We start from the raw sequence: 23,622 nt of genomic DNA on the forward strand, positions 1-23,622 counted from the left end.
CCTTGCCTCACTCATTCCTGTGCCGGTCGATAATTTTCGTGAGGTGTTGTCAAGAAATATTTGTTCGTTCCAGGTCAAGAGGGCATCAACAGAGCCAAGAAAGATTTTTTCCAAGTCCAGCTTGGTGAACCAATGAGTTTACTCAGGCTACTTCTAGGAGCATGTGTGAGGGTTGTTTACAAGGACCCGAGTGACTCAAAGGTATTTATACCCACCTCTTAGATTCGCTCCAAGACCACTGCAGCTGGGGCCAAGAGGGCGTGGTGACTAGATGCTCAGGTGAGTGTCTGGTGCCTCACAAGGAGGGAATATTAATTCCCATTACCAGGGACCTAGCTTTCAGTGTGTTCTTCTGCTTATTTCATTGTCATGTTTGCGGGCCAGTGTATTTTGTAGGTCACCACAGTAACTCGGCTTCATGCTGACTGATGGTCATGTCACACAAGAAGGAAATAGCTCCACTACGACAATCTGCGGGGCATGTGTGACACCTCTTGCCAGCCCCCTTCCATAACTGTTACAGTTTTTAGCTCAATGTCTTTCATCATTTTCCTTTCAGCAGCACTGGAAATCAAATGCAGAGCCTCACACATGCTAGGCAAATGCTCTGCCAGTGAACTGTATGCCAGCTCCTTTGAACCATTTCAATTGTTGTTATTATTTTTGCATATGGTAAGGCTCCAACTCCATTCTCTGGGATGTAGATGGGCAGCTTCTTCAGTGCCACTTTGTCGGGAAGGTTGCCCTTTTCCCATTGAATGATCTTGGGATATTTGTTGAAAATTAATTAACCATACTCTGTGGTTTGTTCCATTTGTTTGTGTGTCTGTCGTTATGCCAGTACCACATTGTTCTGATTAGCATAGACTTTTAGTAAGTTTTGAAATCACAAGTGTGATTTCTCCAGTTTTTTTTATTCTCCTTCAAGGTCATTTGGTTTGTTTAGGGTCTCTTGAGATGGCCTGTGAAGTTTAGATTTTTTTTTCTATTTCTGAGAAAAGCACTTAGGGCCTGCATGGAGTCTACTTTGTATTGGGTGTTGTCTTCCTACAGCGTTATTTTCACTCCATGCTGTGTCTTTAATTTCTTAAAGCCATATTTTATGCTTTTCCTTAAGTATGTTTTTACATCCTCCTTTACATTTACTTGTTTTTGTTTAATGCTGGACTAAGTGAAATGATTGTCTTCATTACCGAAAGGTTTCAGTGTAGAAGGAGCGGCGGGCCTGCTTTTAGTCCCGCCCGGCTCCTGCACGGCTAGCTTAGCCCCCAAAATAATTACACGAAAACTGTATTCTTTTAAACACTGCTTGGTCCATTAGTTCTAGCCTCTTAATGGCTAATTCTCACATCTTGCCTAACCCATATTTAGTAATCTGTGTAGCACCAGTCTTACCGGGAAAGATTCAGCATGTCTGACCTGGCGGCTTGCTTCATCACATCTGCCCTGGAGAGGAGCGGCATGGTGTCTGTCTCACTTCCTCTTCCTCCCAGCATTCTGTTCTGTTTACTCCACCCACCTAATTTTCTGTCCTATCAGGGCCAAGGCAGTTTCTTTATTTAACCAATGACCTTCCTCCATTATTTCAGGTTGGTTATTCTATGTGAACACTGAGGCTGGTTGTTCTTTTGGATAAGAAATTTATTAGAAGAGTTTTTGATGCCACAGACAGACAGCAGCATGATGGGGGCCTGTGTGGAAGAGTGTGAGGCCCTAGTAGGTTTCAGAGGAAGCAGGCTGGTTCTGTGCCATGGGATGGATGAGTAGCTCATAGTGTGTGTTTGCAATCAGGCTGGCTTTGAATTAACCTGCCGGGTAGGAGAGGCAAGAATCTAGAAAAACAAGTTACTTCGTTATTGCTTTACATCCCTTTTGTGTACATGAATGTTTGTCTGCATGCATGTGTGCTTGACAAGCCCAAAGAGGGCTTGAGATCCTCTGGAAATGGAGTTACAAGTGATTGTCAGCTGCCATGTGGGTGACGGCACCCTAACAGGGTTCCCACCAGAAACAGCAAGTGCTCTTAACCGCTCAGCAGTTTCTTCAGCTCTGAAAAATAAGTTAGTTTAGTTCTGGAAATCAAATTCCTGTAGTTTGGGAATTATCATGGTTCAGCCACAATAGAAGATCTTTTTAAAGTGGTGTGGCCCTGGCTAATATTTACCTTTTTGGATTGTTTATCACTAATTGTAACTGATTTTTACATGTAGATTTTTGACTTGCACTTTTGCTGAATTTATTAGATGTGGCATTTTCTAATACAGAATCTTTAGAGTTTTTTTTTTTTGTTTAGATACAAGGTGTACAGAGATGCTTTTCAAGTTTCTTTTTATTCCTGAATTGCTCTGGCTAGAACTCTGTATGTGTGGAACAGGAGGTGGAAAGGTGAGCTTCCTGGTCTTGTTCCCAATCTTAAAGACCCAAGCTTTCAAATGTTTACTATTGAGAATTATGTCACCATGGGTTTTTCTTTTAAATGATTTATTTTATCTTATGTAAATGAGTGTTTTGCCTACATGTATGTCTGAGCGCCAGGCACATGCCTTGTGCCCTCCGACGTTAGAAAAGGGCATCAGATCTTCTGAAGCTAGAGTCCCAGATGGTGGCGAGCCACCCTGTGGCTGCTAGGAATCTAACACAGGGGCTCTGCAGGAGCCAGTGTTCTTACCCACTGAGTCACCTCTCCTCCTTTCGCCTTGCCACTTCTCTCCTTCCCTTTCGTTCCCAGACGATTCTCATTACCTGTGAAATTTGGAAATGTTGTGGTGAATATTCATCCCTTGTCCTCTTTGGGACAGTGAGATTGGAGGCAGGGTGGTATGGATTGTGATGGTTGATGCAGGCATGTGGGGAGAGATCATTATCTTAAACACATCCTTCAAATTGTTCCTGTGAACTTGGGTTGCTTTTAGAGTAAATCACCTTAAACCATGAATTCATGTCTTCCATCCTGAGAGACATTTAGGTTCAGTAGTTCTAGGGTGGAGCCACGAATTTATGGTGTTTAAAATCCTCCCAAATGGGGCCGGTGGTGGTGGTGGTGGTGGTAAACACCTTCAATGCCAGGACTCGGGAGGTAGAGGTGGACAGATGTCTGCAAGTTCGAGGCCATCCTGGTCTACAGCCAGGGATGCACGGAGAAGCCCTATTTCGAAAGAAAAACAAAACAGTAAAACAAAAATCCCTCTAAATGAATTTGTAGGTCCTTTCTAATTCCTGGGGCCCTCTCTTGTTTCTTCAGTGTGCACTGCATGCTTTGCTTTTTGTTTCTTTCTTTGTTTTGAGGACGGGGCTTATAATCTGCCTGCCTCAGTCTTCCAGGGGCTGAGATGACACATTGTATGACAGCGTGCCTACTTGTCATCACTGCCGCCTCTGTTGCCTAGTTTATTTCCCTAAAGAGAAATCTGATCAAACAACCAGTGCACGTCGACAGATAAGTCTCTTCCCTGTTGAGAATGCAGCTGATCCTCTGCATTAGTTCATTTTTTTGTTGCTGTCCCAAAATCCTTGAGAAAACAACCTAAGACGAGTTTACTTTGGCTCGCAGTTTGAGGGTAAAATCCATCATGGTGGAGAAGGCATAGCAGCAAGAGTAATTCTCAGCTGTGTTTATAGGAGCAACAGGAAGCTTTGAATCCAGTCAGGAAACAAAGATGCATACTGGTGCTTATAGTTTTTTCTTTTATTCTTTACTTTTTGGGGGGCCTGACAGCCAGCTTCACATGGAGACATATTCTCTCTTATAAATGCCTGGCCTTAACTTGGCTTATTTCTTTCTAGTTGACTTTTCTTAAATTATCCCATATGCCTTTTGCCTCTGGGTTTTCACTTCTCTCTTTTTCTGTTATATCGTTTCTTTCCTTCTTATTCCATATCTGGCTCAGTGGCTGGGCATCCTCTCTCCTCCTTTTCTCACTCCTCCTCTTCTTTTTTTCCATCTACTTCTTCTCTTTGCGTGGCAGGCCCTACCTATCAGTTTCCTGCCTAGCTATTGGCCATTGAGCTCATTATTAGACCAATCAGGTGTTTTAGACATAGCTTCACAGAGTTAAACAAATGCAGCATTAATGAATGCAACACATCTTTACATCATTAAACAAATGTCCCACAGCATAAACAAATGAGACACATCTTCCACTAATATTCCACAGCAGGTCTCAGCTCACTTTCTCTTTTTGATAAAGTCCAGCTCAGGTAATTGTATCATTTCCATTCAAGATGGGCATTACACTTCAGTTAAAAACATATCTGGAAACACTTTGTCTTAGTGAGGTTTCTATTGCTGTGAAGAGGCACCGTGACCACAACAACACTTACAGAGAAAAACATTAACTGGGTGGCTTACAGTTTCAGAAATTCAGTCCATTATCATCATGGTGGATATGGCAACATGCAGGCAGACATGGTGCTAGAGAAGGAGCTACATCTTGATCCTGCAGGCAACAGGAAGTGGTCTGAAACACTGGACATGGCTTGAGCATATATGAGAACTCAAAGCCAGTCTCCACAGTGACACACTTCCTCCAACAAAGCCTCACCTCCTAATAGTGCCACTCCCTTTGGGGGCCATTTTCTCTTAAAGCACCACATAGCTTCACAAACACACTTAGGTGTTTGTTTCCTAGGCAATTCTAAATCTAGTGATGTTGACAGTAAAGGCTAGTCATCTCAGACTTTCATTGTCTGTAAAAATATTAAACTTTAAAAATTTTAGCATTATTAATTTTTTGTGGTGCTAGGGTCATGCTAGGTAAGTACTGTATCAATGAGCTAAACCCCTATTCCCAAATTCCAAAGTATTTGTTTTCTGTTTTGAGGCAGTATCTTATTATGTAGGCCTGGCCAGGGTTGTACCTACTGTGCAGCCTTGGCTGATCTCAAACTAGCTTTGTAGTTTTAGATAAACTTGACCTCTCGATTCTTCTGCTCTCACATCCTGGGTACTGAGACAGTAGGCCTGGTCTAGTTTCCGTGGTGCTGAGGTTCCAGCCTAGGCCATTGTTCATGTTAGTAAAGCATTCTGCCACATCCCAGCTCCTTCCTAAGTCAGGAAATTTTGCTAGATCCATGTTAAGTAAAATTGTTCTCCGTTGAGAAGCTCTCTGTACCATACTCCAACATAGTCAATTTATCTTATGCCCTTTGAAGTGCTAGATGGAATCAAGTTTTTTCTTCTTTCTTACTGAATTTATGAAATGTCTTTATTTATTTATTAGCATATATTGCATAAAACAATGTGCTTCGTGCTGACATCTTCTTATTCTTAGGGGTATATCATGTGCTTACTTCTATTTACCCTGTACCTCATTACTAGTGGATTTTAACAAGGTTTATGTAGATCCATGAAAATTAGTACCAGTTGCAGAAAATTTGGCTGGAAGAAGTGGGCTGGTGGGTGGTACAGAAAATAATGGCTTTGTCAGAGCCAAATATGGTTATTAGTTCCCCTGGTATATATGAGAATTTTCTGGTAGCAAAAGATTATTTGAAATAAAACACTGCTAAACAATAAGGAGGGTTGTGCAATATTGGGTTTGGCCTTCTTTTGAAATATTAGACCCTAGAGTTTGGATACCAGCCCAGAGAGGCCACTGGCAACAACTACTAGTGCAGATTCAGGATTTTTAAATTTCTGGAACTTTAGGCTATATTCTAGCAGACTGCTGCCAAGGTGGGGTTGGCCACAGAGGCCTGTCTTTTCTGCCATAAAATGACTGGATTTTGAAATATATCCATAAAAGGAAATGCTTTATTTACTGTAGTCTTTCAGCTTCAGGAAGGGGTTAATGGTGGCTTTGGTTAGCAGTGGGTTTGGAAAGTGTTATCAATATTTGTGCCCAGAAAAATCAGTAAAACCGTTTTTCCTTCAAGCCATCTTCTCAGAGACTCTAGGTAGATGCTGGCCATCCTCATCTCCGTTGCCATTCTCTCTGTGTGCTCGTATCAGTAAGTTCATTGCTGCGCCACTGCCTTTGGTAGCTAACTCCCTGGAGGTTGATGCTTTACTCTAACTGATTTACCTTCAAGTTGACAGACAGCAGAAATGGAGACCTCATTGGTTTCGATCTCGAAACCAGAGTTCGTCCTGAGATTTGTAGGGAGGATTTCAGAGCAGGCATTAACAATAGTAAATGAAATTAATAAGCGAAGCTTCCTCAACCCCGCCCTCGTGACTCCTGGGATGAAGCTGATGAACAAGCACACATGTTTGTCTATTGGAGGTAAACAGTTCTAGACTTCCCCAACATTTTCTTAACGTTCTTAATGTGCTCTCAACTCAGTTTTTCTTGGATTTCAAATGTGAGTAACAGACCAAAGTGGAATTTACTGTTTGTGGATTTTTAAATGAAGAGTTATTAAGGAACATCTGGTTGTAAAAACTCTCTCTCTCTCTTTCTCTCTCTCTCTCTCTCTCTCTCTCTCTCTCTCTCTCTCTCTCTCACACACACACACACACACACACACACACACACGGGGGGGGGGGGGGGGGGGGGGGGTGGGGAGGAGGAGGGAGGGGTGAGAGAGAGAGAGAACACAGATTTCTGAAGTAGTAAGGTTCCATGCCAGATCACATCTTCGTCTCCATGTGCAGAATTCTACCAGAGCTTTTCTCTTTTCTTCCCCCCTCCTCCTCTCTCTCCTTGTCCTTCTTTTCTTTCTTCTTTCATCTTTTTCTGAGACAGAGTGTCTGCGTGTATCCCTGGCTGTCCTAGAACTCACTCTGTAGACCAGGCTGGCCTCGAACTCAGAGATCCATCTGCCTCTGCCTCCTAAGTGCTGAGAGTGCTGGAATTAAAGATGTGCACCGCCACACTTGGCTAAGAAAATTTCTTAATCAGACGTTTTAGGGAATGCAGTACATAATCCTTCCTTTTTCTTTATTATCATCTCTTCATTTATGATTCAAATATTCTCTCTCTTGATTTCACTCCCCACAAGTTCTTCCCCTTTGGCCTGAGCTATTCTTGAACTGATTTTTTTTTCTGTCCCCACTTTCTGAATGCTGGGACTGCGAGTGTGTCCCACTGTGTCTAGATTTAATGACCCCCCCACAACCTAGGACTTTGTAATCATCTCCTACAGAGTCATATCTCTGGCCTTCACTGTTTAGACTCTATAAGACAAAGGATAGCAGTGTTTTTGTTATATTGACCTATGGCAAAAACGTTTAGGGCTCCAGGAGATCTAATTAAGATTTTATTCATTGTTCCCTTGGGGAAGCAAAAGTAATACGATCTTGGCATTGAACAGGCTATGTTCTCCTTTCGATTGTTCTGGACATTGCCATTTATCTTGTGTTCGTAGATGTTTTATCTGCGCTATAGTCAACACCAGTAGTTGTCTACACATTGTCTAGGAGCAGTAATGCTTTGAGTTTGGGAACTTCTGAGCTAGTTTAAGCCTCTCAAATTTCATAGATAGGAACTGGGGACTTAGAGCGGCCCACCCAGGATTACCCATCTGGAAAGAGCACTCTCTTGGCTTTAACCTTAGTGCCTTTTCTGGCAGTGTGTTTTGAGGGGCCCATTGAAAGGCTGAAGTCCAGTGGAGTAGTCAAGATTTCTGTGATCTTTTTGAATTGGAAGGTCTTGGCTAGTCCTAAATGTGGTCAAATGGTAGAATATGGACTTTAAGTAAAGGATCATATACTCTTAATTTTATTAATTCAGGAAATTTACTGCATATGCTGTGTGACAGTATTGGGGAAAATGGTACTTCTCATTAGGCTTTAAAACTTTTTAAAAAAAATCCTTTTTCAAACAAAGTCTCAAATTAGGCCGACTCACTATGAAGACAATACTGTCTTTTAACTTACAATAATCCCCTGGCCTTACCCCCTGAGTAACTGGTACTATAGAGGTCTTCATTTTTCAAAGAATACATGAAGTGATGGAGTGCCACAGGCCTTGAGCCAGACTCATAGCAATGAACGTTTTGTGGGTGTGGCTCTTTGGACAAAATGGTGTACTGCATGACAGACACATTGCATCACCCAGCGCCACTAGGATGGATGAAGAGGTGGTGGCAAGCCAGGGGATCGGGGTGAATTTGTTTTGTTTTTAATTGATTTGGGGGGATTTTGGGGGGGCATGCTGCAGGGGTAAGGGGAGCATATAGAGGGACTGGGAGGTGATTGGGGTGCATGAAGGTACATTCTCAAAGAATCAAGAGTGAAATTACTTAAGGATCTAGAGCAGTGGTCCTCAACCACTCAGCCTCTTTGGGGGTTGAAGGATTCTTTTTTTTTCTTTTCTATTTGTGGTTTTTTGAGACAGGGTTTCTCTATGTAACGGCTCTGGCTGTTCTGAAACTTAAGTAGACCAGGCTGGCCTCACACTCACACAGACCTGCCTCTGCTTCCCCAGTGCTGGGATTACAGGCATGCACCACCACCACCTGGCTACATTGTGATTCTTAACAGTAGTAAAATTACAGTTATGAAGTAGTGTAGCACGATTAATAAAAACCCAGAGACAGATATTGGGGTTCAACCTGAAGGTCAGAAAAACAAAACAGCCAGCCACTGGTTCTTAATCTTTATGGCGATCCTGCCTCCAGGAATCTTGGAATGAGACTGTGTGTGAGAGCTGTCTTATCCCATTTTATATTCCTCTTTAGGGCTGGCTTTAAAGGTGTGTACCATTACCGCCCAGTTTTTATGGCAAATTAGTGTGGCTACTGGGATTAAAGGTGTGTGTTACCACTGCCTGGTCTGTAAGGCTAACCAGTGGGGCTGTTTTACTCTCTCAACTTCAGGCAAGCTTTATTTATTAAAATACAAATGAACTATCACTACAAAGTAGCAATGAAAATAATTTTATGTTATGGTCGTGGTCACCATAACAGGAGCTGCATTAAGGGTTGCAGCATTAGGGGGGTTCGAGAACCACTGATGTTGAGGGTGGCTGTTACAGTAAGCTTAAATGCGATGAAATCCTTGTAACCCATTCTTTTCTTTTCCAGCTGCCCTCTAATTGTCACTAGGAGTAAAGCAAACCACCAGCTTGCTTCATTTCTAGTTTCACTCTTCCCTATAGCTGTAGGTGACATAGAAATTTAGCCTCACTTCCCAGCTAGTTAGTTTTGGTCGAAGTGGGTGGTGCCTGGCAGATTCGCCAGTGGGGAAAGCTTTGTGAACCTAGGCCTTGCTTAAAGTGGGGTCAAGTGCTCAGCATAGTCACCAGTAAGGCTGAGGGAAAGAGTAAACAGAACTCTGGGCTTTGGGGCTTCTGTCTGAGATCAGCAAATGTGATTAGAGCTCTCCTCGAAGAGAAAAAGCATTGAGAGAACAAGTTGGAGCGCTCCGGAGCTCCCTGGGGATTCGCCCTCTTTAGGACAGCCTGTTGTTTTCCAGTTATTTTCCCTTGTTTTTCATGTTGAGTTTCCCTTAGAGGATTCTCTTCCAGCACTGCCTGTTGAACTTCTTTTTGACTGTGCCAGAATGTGTTTTGAGTAGACCTAGGCGTGTTGTACTTGGTCTGAAATGAGAGGGGATCTCCTTTTCTTCCCCGCTATTCCTGACTTCTACCTAATACCATTTTCAGTACAAGTTCCATGCTTAGCAAGATGACAGTCCCCCTCCCCCCAGGTGGCCCAAATGCTGCCATAGCTTGCCTATCCCAACAAATGAAAGTGAACTTTATGGATTCTATAAGCTTTAGGAAAATAATATTTAGAATTTGCCTTTGGTATTGCTCTGCATTCTATTCTAACTTGCTTGTAGATATGCCTTCATTTTTAGTTAAAGGAAAAACAATTGGGCTCACTGCCGTTTTCTTACATATTGTTGCACTGTGCTCGTGTTTTCCTCCATTGTCACTCCCTTGGAACTCCCTTGGAGTTCCCCTCCAATTGACTCTCTTCCTCCCCCGCAAATAGTCCGGCTTTTGCTTTCATGACATGTACATCCATCTAGACAAATACATTTTGCATATTAAAGAAAAGTGTTATATGTTGTCTCTCTTCCCCTCGTTGCCCTTTCTTATTCCTCCTTCCCCTTTCCTGTACGTCCCTTCCTCTCTGCATTGAAAGGAAGGATCAAAGAGGGTGTCCACTGCCTTCCGGGATCCTTTCTTTCTTGTTTTAATATACTTCCCCCGATGACTTAGCTTGGTATTTTTGCCATGGCGCATGTTAGTGTGTCTTCTAAGAGTTTGTTGTACAAGGCTCAAGAGCTCATAGTGTGCCTCTCATCATCCCTGTCCATAGGAATCTGTGCCCTTTTATTCCACACTTGTGCAGGCTTTTCCTCTTGGCAGTCGCTGCGCTGTTCTCAATCTTTCTAATTTTGGCTTTTTCGAAAGTGTTATATAAATGGAATCATGCAATATGTGACCTTTTAGATAATATTTTCCCCAGTCAGCATTATTCCCTTATGACCCATATAAATATGTCAGTAGTTCATTCCTTTTTATTGCTTAATAGTATTCCTGCGTGTGTTTTTGCCAGCTTGCTTACCCGTTCCCCTGCTGAAGGACACTTGGCTCGCTTACAGAGTTTTGGTAATTACAAGCGCAGCTGCTGTCTTCTTGTGACTCTTTCTATAAGGCAAACGCTCTAGATGGATTGTGGGCTGAAACACATGTGCTTAGTTTTACAAGAAACTACCAAATCTTTGTGCAAAGTGGAATGGTTTTCCGTTCCTGTTAGCGGTGTAGAAGAGCTTTAGCTTTTCTGCATTCCTGCTAGTACTTGGTGTTGACGCTGCCGTTTCAGCCTTTCTAGTGGGCTGGAGTGGTAGCTAAACCTTAGCATGCTTCACCATGATGACTACTGATGTTGTCAGTGACACCACTTGGGTATTTTCCCTCTGTATATTTTCTCTGAGCAAATATTTTTGCCCCTTATGTAATCGAGTTGTTTCCTTACTTTAGAGTTTAGTGAGTGCTTCTTGTATTCCGAATGGGGGATCTCTTGTCAGACACGGACACATGCCTTTAGGTATTTTCTCACAACCTGTCTTTCACAAATCCTTTCTGTGGGACATAGCAAAACATTTGTAATTAGCTTTTTGTCTTATTTATTTTATTTTATATGTATTAGTGCTTTCCTTGCATGTATAGTTTATGTACTACATACGGTACACGTGGAGGTTATAGACAGTTGTAAGCCACCCTGTGTGTGATAGGAACCAAACCTAGGTCCAAAGCAAGAGCAACAACTGCTCTTAACCGCCGAACCGTCTCTTCGGCTCCAGATTTGTAATTGGATGAACTCAAGTTGTTTCCCTTCTTGGTGGATGTTGTCCCTGAAGTTGTGTCTAAGGACATTTCACCTGTCTTTAGGTCATGAGGAATTTGTGTCCTCTTTACATTTTAGTGCTCAGACTCAGTCCCAGGGCCTCACTAATGCCACGGAAACTCTTAGGTTTAGAAGTTTGTTGCTTCCGATTTTGAATTCAGATTTGACATCTGTGTTGAGTTGACTACTTTGGAAGGACAGAGATTTAAGTGGAAGCTTTTTGAAGCCTGTGGCATTTAACTTTGAGATCTTAGAAGTCGCTTAACTCTTCATCGACCTCACTTTTATTTTCTCTGAAATGGGAATAAGTCAGACTGAATAGTTTATCCGGGGGCACAGCTGCTCAGAATGCTGAGGCAAGAGGATTCCAAGAGGTTGAGGTCAATGTGAGCTACAGATGGAGGCTTCAGTTCAAAATCAAAAAGCAGAAATGAAAGGAGGATAATAGGATCTGCCACTTAAGATTGGGATGAGAATTCCCAACTCTATATGCAAACGCCTAGCCCACAGTAGCCACTGTGTGTTACAGTTTCCAAGTTTGAGATTTGCCTTTGTAATTTATAAAGCGTGGTAAGATGTACTACAGTGTCCCTTTTCACCCCTTCCAAGGATGGCGGGGCCTATAGGCCAGTGCTGAGGTCAGATACTGGCTGTTGGAGTCTAGGAATGATGACTGTCACCGCTTAGCAGAAGACATAGCAGTTTCTTGTTAGGGCAGCTGAAGCCAGGGACAGTTTAATACAAGGCGAATGTGTTGCCAAAACAGTGAAAAAGGAAGTCAAATCATTGAACAAAGGGGTAAAGGCAATAGCATTCAGGACCGTGACTATGAAGAAACTGGGTGTCAAGCCTCCTTTATTGAGTGCTGCCTTGTGTAGTGTGGATTGGCCTGCCTCTTTCCCTTCTGAATGCCCTTTTCTACCTGGCTGGTGTTTGAAGCGCTGCTTACCCTTTCTTCTCCAAAGGGAGTCAGGCTAAACTGTGTTTTTCTGTGAGCACTACTACTTGCAAGACAGCAGCCTGGCAGTGTGCTGGGGACCCCTGTTGGGAAGCTTTCTAATACTTACTTCTGAGCAGGGTGAAAAGGCTGGAGAGCCCTATCCGGAAGCTGACTGTGTCTGTGGTAGGTCTTGTCTGGGAGTCATTTCAAAAGCTGGATGCCACAGCCCCTTTATTGATCCTTACCATGCTTCCTGGCACTTTCTGCCACGTAGGCTCCCTGGAAACTATTCTTGCTTCCTTAAAGCAAGCATTGGCAGCCGCAATGTTGTTTTTCCTTTCCGTTTGATCAGTGTTTTGCCAACCTAGGTGAATAAGTCTTTTGTGTCCACATGTTTATAACACACTGTAAGGAAGTGCTGGTAACTGGAAAAATGGAAGCCGTAAGCAGTGTAAGCAGAATATTTATCAAGTGAAATATTTTGGCTGCATGAAAGGGCGTCACTGGAAACTATCCCTGCAACTAAAACGGGCCTTTAGCTAGGAGGCACAACAAAACCGATGCATTTTAACACCTCGGACTAAAGAAATAAACACTGTGGCCTTCATATGCCAACTGCCAAGAAAATAATGACCCCCGACTTCAATATGTTGCCTATCAGAAAGGTCTGTCGTGTTTTCTGTTTAATTTGCTCTGAGAACGAGAATGAGAGCACCAGGCAGGCACTATTCCTTGTATTAGATATAAGCTGTTAGGTGGAGCTTGGGGGTGCTATGGTGCTGTGATAGATAGGATGAACCTTGAAAAGATTGGGGACCTTTGAAATTTTGGAGTTAAATACAATATGATCTAAACTTGGGATTTTCCTCATTTGTAAGTATACTTACTACTCGTGGGCATGATTTGCATCTATAATATACAGTCATCGTTACTGTTTCTGAAATTTCTTCATTGTCCCCAACAGGAACTACAAACAAGAAACATTTCCCCCTTCTCATTTTCTTTCAGAGTCTAATAACTTCAAATCTGCTTACCTGTCTGTGTGACTGCTTATTCTAGATATTTGATAAAATTAAAGCAATATTTTCCAGATCTGTCTGTGGTTGTAGTATTATTGTAAAATGTTTTTCTTTTGTCTCTTCTTCCTCATCAGTAGTTGGTTGTTTTTACCCATTGACTCTTTTACTCTTTGCGGGGAGAGCCACTACCCAGGTCCCAGATAAATACACGGAGGCTTATTCTTACCTGTAAATGCTGGGCCTTAGCTTGACTTGTTTCTAGCCAGCTTTTCTTAACTTCAATTATCCTGTCTACTTTTTACCTCTGGGCTTTTTTTTTAACCTTTCTCTATTTCTGTATACCTTTACTTCTTTCTCCATGACTTGCTGTGTAGCTTGGTTGCTGGCCCCTTCTTTTCTTGCTACTTCATATCTTGCTTCCTGATCCCTTTTTCTATTTATTCTCTCTGCCTGCCAGCCCTGCCTATCCTTTCTCGTGCCTTGCTAGTGGCTGTTTAGCTCTTTATTAGTCCAATCAGGTATTTTAGGCAGGCAAAATAACACAGCTTCACAGAGTTAAATAAATGTATCATAAAAATGCAGCACATCTTTGCATCATTAAACAAGTGTTCCACAGTCTAAACAAATGTAACACATCTTAAAATAATATTCCACAACACTCAGCCTCCTTTTTTTGGTTCTGACTATCCCAAAACTCTCTATGTAAATCAAACTGGTGTTAAACACACAGACCCTGCCTCTGCCTCCTGAGTTTTGGGATTAAAGGTGTGGAATGCCAACATCATGCCCTGCCTTTCCTCTTTTTTTAATACTGGCAATAAAACCTCAGGTCTTTATGCATGCTAGGCAAGTGCCCTATCATTGGGCTGTCTCTTTTTCCCTTCTTTTCCTTTCTCCTCTCTTTTTATTTTTTATTATGCTAAGTGTAGCACAAATAATAAAAGTCCAGAGACAGACAATGGGGTTCAAGCTGAAGAACAGAAAAGTAAAGCAGCCAGTCACTAGCTCTTACCTCTACCTCAGACCAAAATAGGCGATCCTGCCTCCACGAATCCTCAGTCTGAGACTGAGCATGAATCCTCTCTCCTCCCATTTTATATTTCTCTCTAGTGCTGGGACTAAAGGTGTGCACCACCAACACCATCTCTATGTCTGACTAGCATGGCTTTTGGGATTAAAGGTATGTGCCACTACTGCCTGGCCTGTGTGGTGGACTCTTGTGACTGCTTTGCACTCTGATCTTCAGGCAAGATTTATTTATTAAAACACAAATACTATATCACCCTATTTCCCCTTTTTGTCTAAAATAAAATAGAAGGGTATAACTATTATAAGAAAAACTATATACAATAAGTACAATAACAATATACAATGTATATAAGCAATAAATACATCAACAATGTCTAACCATTTGCATTTGACAAATTCAGATAAAACACTCCATATCTATCCTATCTTAATGAGTCCAAAAGATTGTACCAAATTCACTTTCTATTCTGATTCGCATTATCAAATTATCTTTTAATGTCTGTCAACCTTTTATACTTTATACCTCTTTTTCTGAGTCTGGTAAACAAGGAAAACTATAACTATATAACTATCAGCTCTTCAATTTCCTCAGAGACCCAAGAAGGAAATAATATTAACTGAGTAAGCAGAGAATGCAAAAAAGTAACTTTCCAAAAAATTGAGAAAGGACAAAAACAGAAAGCTGCCCAGACAGTCACCCAAGATTCCTCTGCAAAGTCGGGGCATCCATCTTTGGCCTACAGGCCTAGCATATCCAACAGACTTTTCTGTGAAGCAGGATATTCTGAAGGACTGTCCCACCTTGTCTTATAATGTTTGACGGTCACTCTCTTTTGTGTCCTGCTTGTCCAATTAGGACAGCATACTGTCAGCAGTCAAGGCAAGGACATTTTCTTGCTCAATGGCTTAATTTTGCCATAAAGAAAATAAACTCACTGTGTAGTTTCTTCAATGACTATTATCTTCTCTGAAATAAATTGTTACGGCCAGGAGCAGACATATCTCATTGTTATCAAAAAAGAACCTGTGTTATTAAAACATTTTAAATCCTGTAGTCTGTAGATCTCTGAAGTGTTTGAAGATGACCTATCTATTTAAAATATATCCCTGTTTAACCTTGAAAGCATACCTAATGTGACTAATTACTAACCTGCATTTTCTTATTATACTAAACGGTTGGTAATATAATAACTTTTGATAACTAGACATTTGTATTACATTGTTAAATGAGAGGCATAGTTACAATACCTTAAACAAGATTAGAAATGTCTGTACAGTGTGTTTTAACAAAATTAATCTCAAATTTGTATCAATATACAAAGTTTGTATACAGTATACAAAAGTCCAATCCAAAAAATATTTAAAACTAGTAGTTGCTTCTTAAAAGTAGATTCACTAATCTACTGTTGTAGGAGCTGCGGGCTGCGTTCCTGCCACCCCAGCTCCTGGCCACCTGGCTAGCTTATGCTCCGAAATAACAACACACAAACTGCATTCTTTTAAACACTGCTTGCCCCATTATATCTAGCCTCTTCTCAGCTAACTCTTGCACCTGGACTGGCCCATTTCTAATAATGTGTGTAGCACCCCAAGGTGCACTTACTGGGAAGATTCTAGCCTACATCCATCCTGGGTCGGAGCTTCATCGTGTCTGCCCCAGAGAGCAGAGCTAAGGCATATGAGCTCACTTCCTCTTCCTCCCAGCATTCTGTTCTGTTTACTCCACCCACCTATGTTTTAACCTTTGAGGGCCAAGCAGTTTCTTTATTTTTTAACCAATGACCTACCTCCCTCAATCTACCTTTTTATCCTATCATATCTGTATCCCCCTTTTTTCTTTTCAAAACAAGAACTCTGAATCTTATTTCATTTGTTCAACTTTCCTTCTGACCATAACCATGTAACCTTTCCCTTACTTTTGTTTGACAGGGTCTTACTATATAGCCCAAGTTAGCCTGAAACTCGTAATACTGATTTCTCTAACCCCTGAGTCCTGGTATTACAGGGGTGAACTAACATGCCTGGATAGAATTCTTGGGGGAGAATTTAATTTTTAAAAATCTGTTTTACTTGTATCATTTTATACCATTTTACCCTCTTCTGGCCTCTATGGCTTTTAATGGGAAAATGTCTGTTAATCTTAATGAAGAACCCATTAATGAAATAAATTACTTTTCTCTAGCTGCTTTGTAGATTGTGTTTTTGGTTTAAGAAAGGTAAGAAAAGAATACCCAAACAATATGAGCCAAAAAATTTCTCCAAAAATATCTTTGAGTTAGGTTTGTGTTGGCAATCTAATACTGGGCATGGGGCCTGGCTTCAGTGTCATTTATGTCCCCAGTGAGAGTGGGCATCAATTGCAGCCAACTTCATGGTTAGGGATGAGGACTGCTGTCTACATCCTCTCTCACCTTGTACCTGTGCATGCTGCCACAGTTGCTGTGAGTTTGTATATGCATCTGTCCTCTTGTCCTCTTGGATCTGTAAGACAGTGTCCTTGGTGTCATCTAACCCCCATGACGCTTGCAGTCTTTTGGTGTCTTCTTCTGAACAGTTAGTTCCCTTGCCCTGAGGGGAGTTCATGGAGACCTCCCATTTAGAAGTGAATGTTTCAAAGTCTCTCACTCTCTGCACGTTGTGCAATTGGGTCTCCCTGTTAGTTTCCACTACTGCAAGAGGAAGCGTCTTTGGTGATGGCCAAGTGAGTCCAGGTCAGGTGTGGCCACTGGGGATTCCAGGTAGAAAGTGTGACTTGTGATTTTTGCTGTTGAAACCTCATTATTTGAATATTATAATGTGATAATTTTGAAAATCAGATATACTTTCATTTTAGGATCATCCAATAATCTTTTTGATTACTGAAGTTCATATAGTAGTCTGCTTTAGTGATGTTCACAAAGTGTATTTGCAATGAATATATTCTTTATCCTGTGTGGTCACTGGGCTTGGTGTTCAGTAACAGTTTGACATACACTTCTATTTTTTTAAACTAATATCAGGAACTTACAAAGACAGAATCCATCATCATCATCAATCATCCTCATCATCAACAGCAACAAACTTCTAGGCTTTGCAAATGGACTGCCCTCCATTCCATACCCCTATGCCCAAGCTCTCCTTACCTCTGTTCTGTTCACCCTATAGTTGGTCTTATGCACGCTAGGCAGGCATCTGACTACTGAAGTATCTCTCCAGCCCTCCCTTCTTTGTTTTCTTTTGTGACAGGATCTTACAAGGCTGGACTTAAATTTCCTATTTCCCACGAATAAGCCGGAATAGTAATAAATGCCACCACACTCTGCCAGCTTACAGTTTTCAAGTCATAGAGTTTCTAACTTGAGCTCAGTATCAGGTAAAATCACAAGTGCCTGCCTGTAGTCCTTCATGCCGCCTCTCAAATTGGTTAGAACAGAAATTCACAGTAGTTTGTGAATAAAATCTGTTTTGTTTCCTGTGGAACTAGAGCCCAGGGTCTACAATAGGATACAGAATGAACAACTTTAAAACATCAAAATGCCACTTTCAGTATGCTAAAGGTCATTGGCCAGAGGCATGTACAAACTCCAAAAGAATGCTCCTACTTTGAGGTTGCCTTTTTCTTGATTCAGTCTTCAGTTGGTTGTTGTGGACCTTTGCCTACATTCCAGAGCTCTGATAAAGTCCATTTTAAACTGTTTCTGCTTTATTTTGATGTTTCTGTGGGGGATGGGAAATGCCTTCTTTGTCCTTTTGTTAATGTTACCCCGACTACAGTTTTAAAAAGAAACTCCCATGTTTTTATTTTGTAATTTTAAAAGTTAGCATACAAAGTAATGGGTGTCCTACTTGTCATTTTGCTTTATTCTTTCTCCTCCTCCTCCTCCACTGTCCTCTCTCATCAATCTCAGATTCATCTTGCTGGTCCCTTCCTCCCTCCCACTTCTACTTCTTATGCTCTATGTATCTCATGATGCTAAACACTTGAAAATATTTATCATTTATTTTATGTATATTGATATCGCCTGCATGTTTGTCTGTGCACCATGTGTGTGCCTGGTATTTGAGGAGCCAGAAGAGGGACTTCGAATCCTTTGGACCTCAAATTATAGATGGTTGTGAGCTGCCATGTGGGTATTGGGAAATGAACCTCAGGTCCTCTGCAAGAGCAGCCAGTGCTCTTAAATCCTGACTCATCTCTCCAGCCTCTTTGAACTCTTTAATTTAGATTGCATAATGTTGGATTCTGCATCAACCAGTTACTACAACTGTAACCTTGGGGTAGTTATTTAACCTCTTTTCCCCCTTTAATGCTAATAGTATCTGTCTTTGAGGGTGTAGTATGAATAGCAATTCTTTTACCACACTTAGAATGTCATGTGTTAAATTATTCTATATTTATATATACCACTACTAAAGAACATAATTTCAAGGTGTGGTATGCATGATGTACAAGATAGTATGATGCATCATGATTCTAGAAATGTTAAAATGTAGAAATGTTTGTATATCAAAACTGATGTGGGATCATCATCATCATCTAGGCAGGCTTTGCATTTTGCTTTTAGAGTACCCAGCTCCCAGAGGGCAAGTGACTTGCTTATTATGGCTATATAGGAAACTATGATGTAACCTCATTTTAAATCTGTCCCCATGCATGTTGTGTATATTGTGACATCAGAGGTCAGGTTGTCTCACCCATATAATAGTTTGCCTTATACATACTGTCTTGCTAAGTTCTTAGCATTGCATGTATTAGATGTTTGCTAGCAATGTACTGTCAGTGGAGAGGAGGAGGATGACTTTGAGGGGTTGTTTTTTGGTGTGTTTGTGTGTGTGTAATTTTGTTTTATTTTATGCTTGTGCTGGGAATCAAACCAAGGGCTTGTGCATGCTAAGTAAATGTTCTAACAGTGAACTTCATGTACCCTGTCCCTCGAATCTTTTTTTTTTTTTGTAGAAAATTGTACTAAAATCAGACTGGATGAATTGGGTGTGTATATGATTCAAAATCAGTTGCTACTTTCTTGCCATGAGACCTTAGGGAGCCATTTAAATTCTCTGAGCAGAATAGTTGTAGAAACACAATAAATAAATCTGTTTTATGAATTTTTATTTCATAATTTATGAAATTTTTATTTCATAAAGCTGTTTTAGTGTGTGAAATGATATCCCATCTAAGTATAGTTAGGGGTACATGATCGACTTGCACCAAATAAGACATTTCTATTTAAATTTTTATCATTGTAATTCTCTGTGTAAAATAGCTTTAGAAATATAATAATTGGAGATAATTTTTATTTCATAGAGCTGTCTTAGCGTATGAAATATTATCTAAGTACAGTGATAAGTACATGCTAAATGACAGACTTTCACCAAATATTTTTCTTTTCTACTTTATTTTTATTATGCTTATTTAATCTTGTATGTGTGCAAAGTGTAGGTCAAAGGCCAACATGTTGGTTCTCTCCTTACACTACATACATCTTGGGAATGAAAGTCAGGTCACGTGGCTTGGCTCCAAGCACCTTTATATGCAGAGACACTTAGACAACCCCCCTTTTCTACCTTTTTCGTGGGCGGGACAGAAATAGGTACACTGATGCTCTCCCTTCTCAGCTCAAACCTTGCTTGTGATGACGGGTGTGCAAAATTAGAACAACAGTGGTCCCTGGGGTGTGCTTGTGACTGCGGGGAAGGTAGCAGCTGGAAGCTGTGATGCTCCAAGGAGACATTCCTGGTGCTGACTGAAGAGCTGCTTGTGAGAAGAAGATGACTATTGCTTCATGTCAGTTTGTTCCTTCTGAGACGCTTGCTTCCTGTGGGTGTGTTCTAAGGGCCTGGGGGTGATCCTTCCGCCGAAAGGCAATAGTCCTGCCTCTGGAATAGCAAATTAGAATTGCGTTGCAATACTGTTTTCCTCTGTTAGAGAGTGTGGTCATTTGATGGCAGTGCTTAGTGAAGTGGATAGATTCATTTATTCTTTGTAATGTAAAAACCTTGCCCACGGAGAAGTGCCGACAGCTGGAGTCTATTATGGGATGGATAATCTCAGTACTTATTATGTTCACAAATTTCTGAGGTAAGGATTAGAGAGAAGAGAGTAAATCAGTGTTGGGTGGGTAGTTGAGAAGTCCGAAGTAGAAAGTTCTTCTAAATTCGAAAGCTCATGGTGTCTGCCACAGTATTCTAGTATGGTGTAGACCAGTAGAACTTTTGGTAATTGTGGAAATGTTGTTCTTTTGGCACAGTACCCATTAGCTACATGTAACTGTTTAGCTCTTGAAATGGGACTAATGTGGCCGAAGAAGTGAATTTTTAATAGTAATGAATTTCTGTTAATTAATAATCATATATAGAAAACTAAAGTTTCATCCTCAAACAGATGCCTAGGGATTTTCTTTGTTTTCTCTTGGCTGTGCGTAGTCTACTACTTAACAATTATTAACTGAAAAACCTCAGGTAAACTTAATTGAGCCGTTTGTTTGAGCAAGGAGTGATTCATAAATTAGCCATTCCTTAACCAGGAGAGGTTCAGAGAGCTCCACCCAGCAATTTAGGCAGGCAGTGTTTACAGAAAGAAACAAAGAAGTGACATTTACAAAGCAGCTGCTTGCTTGCTTAGGATGTGAGGTGTCGCTCTGAGTGGCCTGGTGTGATCAGTTTGCACCTGCTGCCTGGCAAAGCTTAGCTGCTGTGCCTGGCAGAAGCTCAAAAGTACCCTTCACAAAAATTAAACCTAAGTTTAGATTACAGGTTGTTTCCACTATAAATTAAGTTGCACTTCACTGCTTTTGGAGGCGGATTTAAGTAAAATTTAACTTAACATAGTTAGAGAATCTAAAATTCATCTCGATGGAAACAGTAAAATGAACTCTTATCTGTGACTCAGGGCTTGTAATCCCAGTACTCAGGAGGCAGAAGGATTACTGAGTTCAAGATCAGCCTGGACTACCTGACAAGAGACTTGTCCCTGCAAAATAAATAAATAAATAAATAAATAAATAAATAAATAAATAAATGTAAAACTTTCAACTCTTTCATAAAAAATATTTATTTATTTATATTTCATGTGTATGAGTGTTTTGGCTCCCTGTAAGAGTCCCACATGTGTGCCCAGCGCTGGAAGAGGCCAGAAGAGGGAGTCAGCTGCTATGTGGATGATGGAAATCAAACTCTGGTCTTCTGAAAGAGCAGCCTATGTGCTCTAACCACTGAGCCACCACTCCCGCTTCTAGATCAGCTGTTCTAAAGACTGCCAGTTAATATGTATATATGCACACGTATAACTTTGGCACAGGATACCGATATTTAGCTTTGTTAAGGTTATAGGCAGTGGAAAAATTGAAAAGTTGAATGGCATTAGTGCCCATTGTCATTATTTTTAAAATCTAACTTTCCACAATAAAAGATGGAACAGATGTCAGTAAATTGTGGAAGGACAAGGTTACTGCTGTGGCTAAGACAGAAATATGGTAAAATATTATTTCAAAGGAAGTTTAAAATCAGGGATCCTAACTACAGTCTGGATCCTAACTACATCTCATTGAAGACTTTTGTTATTGAATGAAGGCATAGGAGATTACAAAATGTACTCAGTGACCACAGTGACTGTTAGTATGTCAAGAAGTCCCAAAGAATACCCATGGCAGTTGTTTTATAGTGGATGTTAGAGATCAATAAAAGATAGTTTATAATTTTCGTTGGTTTTGATAATAGAGGTTGAATTATGGTCTTAAATATGCCGGAAAAGTGTTGGGCCACTAGAGCCAAGCCATTTTTATTAGTTATAGAAGACCCCAGGCAAGTTTATTTGTAATAGCCAGAAAATGGAAACTGTGAACAACCTAGATGTCCCTCAACTGAAGAATTGTAGTGGCATAAATGAATGCAAACAGATTGTAATAATATAGACAGCTTTAATGGGGAAATAGACTTACAGAACCATAGGTTCCCGCGGCCCCCTCCGCAATCTTTATAAGTAAAAAATATCCTCGGGGGACCCCGACCCCTGCTAGCAAGTTGATTGGCTGTGTCTCTCCTCCAAAGAATGGATAAAGAAAATGTGGTCCATTTACACAATGGAGTACTACTCACCTTTTAGAAAACAATGACATCAGGAAATTTTGTCACATGGATGGAGCTAGACAAGATCATCCTGAGTGAGGTAACCCAGACTCAGAAAGACAACCATGGTGTGTACTCACTTACAAGGAGAACCATGCTACAGTCCACAGACCTGGAGAGGCTAAGTAACAAGGAGGGCTCGGGGAGGGGCAGTTGCATGATCTCCCTGCGAAGGGGAAAGAGAATGGACTTTGCCAGTGGATGGTGGGGGTTAGGCTGGAAGGGGTGGCATGGGGATGGGAACAGGAGAGATCATGTGTGTTGTTTTTAAGCTTTAAGTACTTGAGTTTGCATCTATGAGAAGGTCTCTTTGATTGTAGAAGATAGGTAATTTTAGTACAGAATGACGTGACACACGCTCAAGGATGAGAGTGGGCGATGGCCAGAGGGGACATTGCAGAGGAAGACACTCTCACAGCAGTCAGAAAGCTGGCTATTTGCTCTTTATTTTAATCTCCTCAACAGATACGCTTTCCTAAGAACAGTTTTCCTGTCAACGTCATTGACAAGCCCATTTGGATCAGCTCTTTAAGGGATGGGGCAGATAGACTTTCTGGTAGTCCATCCCAGGCCACAGCAGACTCAGATCCCACCCCCTCTCCTTTCTCTTCCCTCTCCTCCCCTCTTCCTCCTCCTGGCAGGGTCCCATTGTAGCACAGGCTGGCTTTGACCTCTCGATCTTCCTGCATCTACTTTCTAAGTGTTGGGAATATATGTATATGTATATATATGTATATGTGTGTATGTGTGTATATATGTGTATGCATATACACACAATTTATATATCTCCCAACATGTTAGCTTCTTCGTTCTAGTTTATAAGCAGCTGATTATGAGATAGGGGTCCAATCTCATTGACCTTTTAATCTTGCTCATTTCTAACTAGTTGCCTCATAATCCCCTCTCAAGAGTCGAGACCATAAAACCAAGTGTCAAGGAAACATGACTGTGTCTCCATGAAATGAGGCATAGAAGGCTTTAAAGTTTTCATTCTTGCTGACTTTCAGATGTTAGGAGAAAAATCAAGGAACCAGACTGATTATAATTTATTTTGCCCATTGAAATCCAGGCACTCGATTGCAGAGCTGCTTGTCAAAAGGATGATAGTGTCTGAAGTGGTTTGAATTGTGTTTTGTGGGTTGTGTATAAAGCAGATGAGCATTAGTAAAATAATCAGAAGTACGCACATCACTTAATCTTGATTGAGTGTCCTCTAGTCTTATAGAGGGAAGAAAAATGAAGGCAGATAACCGAACCAATGGAAAACACTTTGAGTCTGGTGATATA

At 41.0% G+C, this 23,622-nt stretch overlaps 1 protein-coding gene across 3 annotated transcripts in view; it reads left to right on the top strand.

Moving 5' to 3' along the window:
- The window catches only part of Ophn1 (oligophrenin 1), a 326,280-nt gene that overhangs the window by 33,056 nt on the left and 269,602 nt on the right, over positions 1 to 23,622 (top strand). The window lies entirely within an intron of this gene.

This window comes from Alexandromys fortis, unplaced genomic scaffold (genome assembly GCF_014885135.2).
Source record: "Alexandromys fortis isolate MF-2015 unplaced genomic scaffold, M_Fortis_MF-2015_v1.1 scaffold_155, whole genome shotgun sequence".
Classification (NCBI taxonomy): Eukaryota; Metazoa; Chordata; class Mammalia; order Rodentia; family Cricetidae; genus Alexandromys; species Alexandromys fortis.